Genomic DNA, 7,608 nt, shown 5'->3' with positions numbered 1-7,608 from the left:
GACTTGGATTTTTATCCCTGTAGGACCAGATTCTCTGAGCTGATGAGCACCTGCACATCCAATTGAATTAAGTCAATGTTGTTGGTGTTCAGCATTTCTGGAAACCAAGCTGTTCATTTTTTGGAAATGGCAAGGCATCATACAGAAAGCTGGGTCGCGCCCAGCTGAACAAAAAAAGGGGAACTCCAAGGCAGTGTTGTTGCTAGCAAAGGGTTATAATGATACATTAGATCAAGCTACCCACGCACTAACATTTTATTATGAACTGATGAAATTCCATCGTTCTACATCAACATTCCCAGTATGTCGAGGCCATAATAAGCCCTCACAAGAAGTGACAAGGGGGTCAGGAGTTAGTTACATTTTGTCCTCCATGTTTCTCTTGTTGCCAAGCTCCTGTCATAATGTGGATCTTGTCCAGGTTAATGAGCGATGCCCTCTCACTGCACCTTAAAATAGAATGGGAGTAGTGTCTAAGGGAAAATCATCTGATCCTTGCTGACATCCTCTTGCTGGGGCCTTGTAACTTCAACAGTTCCTTTATTGTACAACAGTGAATTCTATATAATGAAAGAGCAAGTCAACAGCTGTTTCTCTACAACATGCGTATGATCATTCATACTTATGTCAGCATTTAATAGTTCACAAGCAACAGTGTTTGAATGTACTGTTCCATTTTTCATCATGCTGAGGAGTGATAAGCAAAGTGAAGCCACAGTTGAGGTGGGGTGAGTATCCTTTAGGAGAGACAGTCCAACACTAGACACTAGTGATCTGAGTTAGGCAAATGGGTTCAGTCGGTTCAACTTGGCAAATATCCTGTGGTTAATTTGCTAATTATCTGGCGTCTGGATGTTTATCTTGCCAGGATCATTTGACCCCTATGGCAGGTGGGCTGGACTCAAATGATCTCATGAGGTCTCTTCCAGCCCCTAATGTTTATGAAATCTATGATATTGGTCTGGGTACACAACACTGGAACCTGCTTTTAAGTATTCCTTCAATCATTTTGCATGTATAACTTAAGGGCACATTTCCTGTTTTGAAAGTCTAACTTAGTAAATGATTTTTATATTACTAAAGGCATTTAGTGGTTAAACCTTGAATGTTAGAAGCACAAAAAAGCAAAATCTTGCTAAAACTATTTTGTATATTTGCCTATAAAGATCACTGCTTCTTTACAATGTGTGGCTTAGGTATAGTTGGCCATGTTGAAGAATGGGCTGATCTCATTATAGGAAAAGCTACCTAAAGGAGAAGAGGTCTGACTCAAGGCATGAGGAATCCGTATGCAGAGAATGGAAGACTGGAAGTAAATATGGGGCTTAATGAGGTTTGCAGGGTTTTGTGTCACAAAAGAGTTTGATAAAGTAGGGTAATTGGCTCAGATGTCTGTACACAAATGCACAAAAACTGGGAAACTAGCAGGGAGAACCATAAGTCCTTACACAGTCAAGGAACTAGGATGTGATTGGAATAACAGCGACTTGGCGGGGTAGCTCACATGACTGGAACACTGTCATGGATGGGTATAAACTGTTCAGGAAAGACGGGCAGGGGAGAAGAGGAGTTGCACTTCATGTAAAAGAGCTGTATGGTTGCTCAAAGCTCCAATATGAAACTGGAGATAGGCCAGTTGAAAATCTATGGGTTAAGGTTAGGAGAGCAACAAAGGTCATGTTGTGCTGGGTGTCTGCTATAGACCACCAGACCAGGAGGATGAGGTAGATGAGGCTTTCTTCAGACAACTAACGGGAAGTTTCCAGATCGTAGGCTCTGGTTGTCAAGGGGGACTTCAATCACCCTGACATCTGCTTGGAGAGCAATACACCAGTGCATAGGCAATCTAGGAAGTTTTTGGAGACCATTGGAGACAATTTCCTGGTGTAAATGTTGGAGAGGCCAACTAGGGGCTGTGCTCTTCTTGTCCTGCTGCTCACAAACACAAAAGAATTGGTGGGAGATGTAGAAATAGATGGCAACTTGGACAGCAGTGACCACAAGATAAGAGCTCAGGATCCTGACCAAAGGAAGAAAGGAGAGTAGAAGAGTATGGACCCTGGACTTCAGAAAAGCAGACTTTGATGCCTTCAGGGAACTGATGGGCAAGATCCCCTGGGAGGCCAATCTGAGGGGGAAGGGAGTCCAGAAGAGCTGGTTCTATTTTAAAGAAACCTTACTGAGGGCGCAGGAACAAACAATCCCGATGTTCAGGAAGAATAGCAAATATGGCAGGCAACAAACTTGGCTTAGCAGAGAACTTTATGGTGAGCTGAAAAACACAAAAAGAAAGCTTACAAAAAGTGAAAGCTTGGACAGATGACTAGGAAATATTGGCAATGCACAGGGGGTGCACGTGCATGCATGTGCACCCCCTGAGTTTGGTGGTGCACCCCCTGCAAAAAGTGCTGCTGACCCTGCCAGCAGCACCCGTGGGCAGTCACCGCTCGCTACCCCCTGTCCCCCTCACCGCCAACACTGCCGGTGGCATCTGCAAGCAGTCCCTGATTACTGCTGCCAGTGGCGTCTGCAGGTGGTTGCCGACTGCTGGTTGGCGCTCCCCACTGCCACACTCCCACCGCCGCAACCACTGCCTGTAGGCAGTTGCCATGGCCCCCCAGCCTCTGGAGGCATGTGGTGTTCATGCTAGGGAGGAGCATAAGAATATTGCTGGGGCATGCAGGGATGAAATCAGGAAGGCCACAGTGCAATTGGAGTTGCAGCTAGCAAGGTTCATGAAGGGGAACAAGAAAGCAACGTGATGATGATCAGGGAAAGTGTGGGTCCTTCACTGAATGGTGGAAGCAACCTAGTGATAGGTCATGAGAAGGCTGAAGTACTTGATGTCTTTTTTACCTCACTCTTCACAGGCAAGGTCAGCTCCCAGACTACTGCACGAGGCAGCACAGTTTGGGAAGAAGGTAAGCAGCCCTCAGTACTGAAAGAACAGGCTAGGGACTATTTAGAAAAGCTGGAAATGTACAAGTCCATGAGGCCAGATGCAATGCATCCGAGGGTGCTGAGGGAGTTGGCTGATGTGATTGCAGAGCCACTGACAGGTTCCCCTGTGCGCCCTCCCCCATTGCTGATTGCTTGAGGGTCCCCAGTGGCCCTGCTGCTGACTGACTGGGAGGCAAAAATGGGTTCATATTTAAAACCACGGTTTAGCCTCCCTGCTGATCAGAAACAAGTGGCTGGACCCCTCTTCCAATCAGTGGGGAAACTTGCAAAATTAAAGGAGCTGCCACACAGTCCACTCCCACCGTGAATTCGGTAGGGCCCTAGTTATGAATAATGCAAGTAGTGGTTGGCTATTAATAGTCCTTTCTATATAAATAACAAAGTAAGTTTCTATAAAACAAGGTTATGCCCAAATCTTACAAGGAACCCAACAAGGGTAAAATCTTGTGTCTCTAAGGAATCCCCATTGCAATGAAGCTATCTGTAGGACCAGGACCTCAGGACAAAAACTGAACAGCTTTGCTACAGACACAATGTAATGCTTTAAACCATAGTTTCTCCACCTGTGGTATGCGTACCTCTGGGGGTACACGAGACAGGCAGGGTGTACACAGGTACCCCAACACACTCTCTCTTGCCCTCTTTTCTTCTCAAAACTATGGCAAAAAAGTTGGTGCATCGCATACTGCATGGTGCTTTAAACTCCCCAGTAATAATTTGGTTCAGCCAATAAATAAATTCCTCAGTATTAATGTGGTTCAGCCCTCCTAGGTTTGGGCAACATCACCTGTAGCCCAGGTACATACTTGAGTTGTGCACCCCTGGTGTAAAAGGTGGCAACCCTATCCACACCAAATCAGACATCTGTCATATCACAGTCTTATATATGCAGCCCTTCTTCCAACATATAGCACATATTAGGCTGTAAATATAAAATCCCCTGGAAAACTGCATGTTGGGGTACTTATTAAAATGTTCAGAACTGAGGGGGTACTGGCTACTTAAAAGGTTGAGAAACACTGCTCCTTGGTTCAGTATCTCATATGAATTTAGTAGAAAGTTCTGTATTATTAAGCAAGTTACTATATAAAAACCTCATCTAATCATAAAACTTAATCCTGTGACCACAAAAATATTTTCCCACAAATGTGATAAAAACCTGTTATACTGTTGACATTTCTCAGTTTTTCTCCTAATATGGATTTCCCCTCTGGAATTAGCCATAGGATTTTCAATAGTCCTTCACTGTAGGACCACAAGAGTCTTGATCAGGAACAAAATGGAAGTTAGGTTTTAAAACTCATGCAACTCAGTGTACCAATCAAAGTGTTTGATGTTAATACTATGCCTCCTCTTTTTGTTAACTACCAGTATGTCACACTTTTAACTAATGAGCTTTGCTGCATGCTGGACTCTTTTAAACCCACAATTAATTTTTAATATTGTTTTTGAAAAATTCCTTATTCTAAAAACAAAGCCTACATGAAAAATTTGTGCAGACATGTTTTAACAACCAAAAATGTAATTGAAATTTTCAAAATGTGAGTACTTTTTCACATTCTACTTACAAATTCACAGAGAACTGCTGCTGCTGTGAAACTGAGGTACTCCTTTTGAGTTAACTTTCTAAGACTCAACCAAGACATATATAAGCTGTATAACTGCTAGAAAGCGTCCTCGAACAAGGGCTTGATCTAACTCAAGAAATCAACACATTTTTCCACTAACTTGAGTGGGAATGAGGTGGCATACCAAAAGAGCCATGTCTATGGCCTAAATCCAATTTGGTAATCACATCTGAAATAAAGATTGGCCCAAACCAAATCCTAGCACTGGTGTGTGTAATATATTCAAGATGAAATAGAACTGGAATCAAATCAGTTCTTCCATTTTCTCTAGATGTAGAGTAAAAATTAGTCAACAGGTTGCTGAATCATCATATGGTAAGCTCTTTATAGAGCCACTTTCCGCCCCCCACTGGCTCCTTTTGATATAAATCTTGGAACAATTTGGATTTAGGTTCCATACGTGTATCACATAGTTCCAGGCAACTCAGTTATGAATGCTGCTTTATCAACCAGTGTAAATAGGATGAAATTATACCTAAGATATTTTAGCCTGTTTCACCTGGAGAGTTTATTTAGGACACAGAGGGCATGTCTACACATGCTTTTACATGTGCCTAAACTTAAGGTGCATTTCCCTAAGGCGATTTTGGCATGTGTCTATATGTGCGTGCCCTAAGGCTCATTAATGCAGTGTGTGGACAGACTTGGGACTAAAGTTAGTCCCAAGTCAGTTGACATACAGTGTTAATGCACTTTAGTGCATCTACATGTGCATTAGGGTGCTTTAGCTATTCATGCCTAAATTTGATACCTGCTTTTTGCAGGTATCAAATTTAGGCATGAATAGCCTAAAATCACCACTTTTAAGACACATTAAGGGTGCATACGGGTAGACCCAGGCCCTTAACGCACCTTAAAAATGGCTAATGCACCTTATATCGGCACATGTAGATGTGCCCAGAGAGAGTTTAGGACATAGTTTTTAAACACAGTTTTGCTTGTTTCCTTCATAATGGCCAACCAACCTCTTTGGAATGAAATAGTTCTAAGTTTTTAAATAGGGTATAAGGATGGCTCTTTCCCAATGAGCTCAAAACTGAACTGAAGGGGCTAAAATGGCTCTACCCAACCAAATTCTTGGTCAGTTTATTAATTTGATTGGATTATTAATTTGACTGGACTATTCAGATTTAAATTAAACATTAGTCATCATATTTCTGAGACACTGCGAACGCTAAATGTAAGTTAAACAATTGTGACTGTATAGTGGCTGCTACTCTATACTTGTCTTTTACATTGCAGGCCTTTGGGGCAAGAACTGTCAAACATTTGTACAAGGTCTAGCCCTTTTATGTAGTATGGCAATGTGTGTGGATAGTAATTACACAAACCTATTTGAAAATAAAAATTATTCAGGTGTTTTATTTTAAAAAATCTAAATATGGGAAAAGGAGCCACCAAAAAAAGTGACAAATATTAAAAGCTTAGCAGATGAGTCAGCAGTCTGTTGGCTAAACTGTACTTGCCTCTAGAGAAAAATTAGGAAAATGGAAGAACTGATCTGATTTCTGTTTTATCTAATATTGAACATTACATACTCCAGGCCACACTGAGATACACGGTTGCTTCTTGTGATAAGGCATATCTAATGTATGTATTTAAGACCCTGTTGCTATCTAAACACTAATCACATATATTTGTTACCAGACTCTAAAGCCTCACTTCAAATTTCTTTTAACAATGCCATTTTATAAAATTCAAATCTTACCTTCTGAATTCTTATGTACCGCTATGTAAAGGGATTCCACTCTCAACGAACTGAAAGGCTACAAAGCAAGAATTCCCTTTGTGGAGCTGTTCTGAGTTACTTGCATCTCCCTATGGATGCTCCCATTCCCTAAGGGAATTTTGAAAAAGTAGGAATGTAAAAAAAAAAAGTTATCTAATTCAAGCACAAAACCAGCAATTCAGAACAAGCTAACATAAAACAAAAATCCCAAATAGACATTTTTATCAGAAAAATCTATGGTTACATATTACTACAATATTAAAAATCTTTCGAATAGTTGCTTTACATTATACTATTATGCTAAAATAGCAAGAAGAATTCACAAAGTATCAGGAATTTCTGTTACCCACCTGTCTACATTCACAAAGTATCAGGAATTTCTGTTCCCCCTCTGTCTCCAATTTTGCACTCAGGTCACATAGTGTTACAAGCCTCTCCCTTACAGTCTTTCTGAAAGCAAGAAAGTGAGGGTGACAGAATAAAACAGTTTAACTAGATCTCATTTTGTAGTGTGGCTTCTCTCTCAAACAACACAACACAACACACAGTTGGAGATTTGTAATCTTTATTTCACATATACTTAAGAAGAAAACATGGCAACATTGGCAAATTGAAGGCGTACATACTAAATACAAATACAGAATACATTGTTATGTATAAAGAAAATACCAAGATCTTTAGCAGTCCTTGCCAAACTAAAAGCATATTGATTCCAAAATCTTTAACTAAAAATATGCTTGTCAAACTTTTAAGTCCCAATGATTAATGGATTGTGCCTTTTGAACTGGAACCAGGATAAAGTTTAAATTAAACACATTTTGGATTGCTTTGAAGTCTCAAGCTCAGCTAGATGGGACACAGGAAAAAAACACTAGCATTTCCCCACTTTGCCTTCAAGGCCAAATTCATGATCCAACCATGTACTTTAAAAGTTCAGTTGTTTCCTGAAAGCTTTCAATTATATCCATAGCATGTGTTTGTATGACTTTTGAGAGGGGGCACTAGGAAGAAGAGAACGTGCTTTTTGTATAGGGCAAGAATCTCTGCCTCCCTCTTGTTCCACAACTGCTATTCGGACACTCCATGTTTCAAAGTATATATAAAAATTAACGTATTAGGAAAAACTGATGGAGAAGTTTTCCAGAATCACTTTTCTTGTTACAAGACTGTTGAAGGCCACTGAAAATTCCCTTTAAAACAGTTATACCTTGCAAGTAATGACAATATTGAAGGCAGTAGTATCACCAGCACAGGTTGCATCCCACTTTTAAAGATAATGTAATATGTGTA

The 7,608-nt window shown here is 40.7% G+C and overlaps 1 long non-coding RNA gene across 1 annotated transcript; it reads right to left on the bottom strand.

Annotated features, from left to right (window-relative positions):
* Window positions 1-245: 245 nt before the first annotated feature.
* Window positions 246-6,663, bottom strand: LOC112549608. Its single transcript, XR_003093111.1, has 3 exons — window positions 6,298-6,663; window positions 4,121-4,224; window positions 246-560 (listed from the first exon to the last, which is right to left on the bottom strand). It is a non-coding gene; the product is annotated as an uncharacterized LOC112549608 (long non-coding RNA).
* Between the last annotated feature and the right edge of the window lie 945 nt (window positions 6,664-7,608).

The sequence above is a fragment of the Alligator sinensis genome, unplaced genomic scaffold (genome assembly GCF_000455745.1).
Source record: "Alligator sinensis unplaced genomic scaffold, ASM45574v1 scaffold505_1, whole genome shotgun sequence".
Taxonomy (NCBI): Eukaryota; Metazoa; Chordata; order Crocodylia; family Alligatoridae; genus Alligator; species Alligator sinensis.
This window is presented reverse-complemented; position numbering and strand designations above follow the sequence as displayed.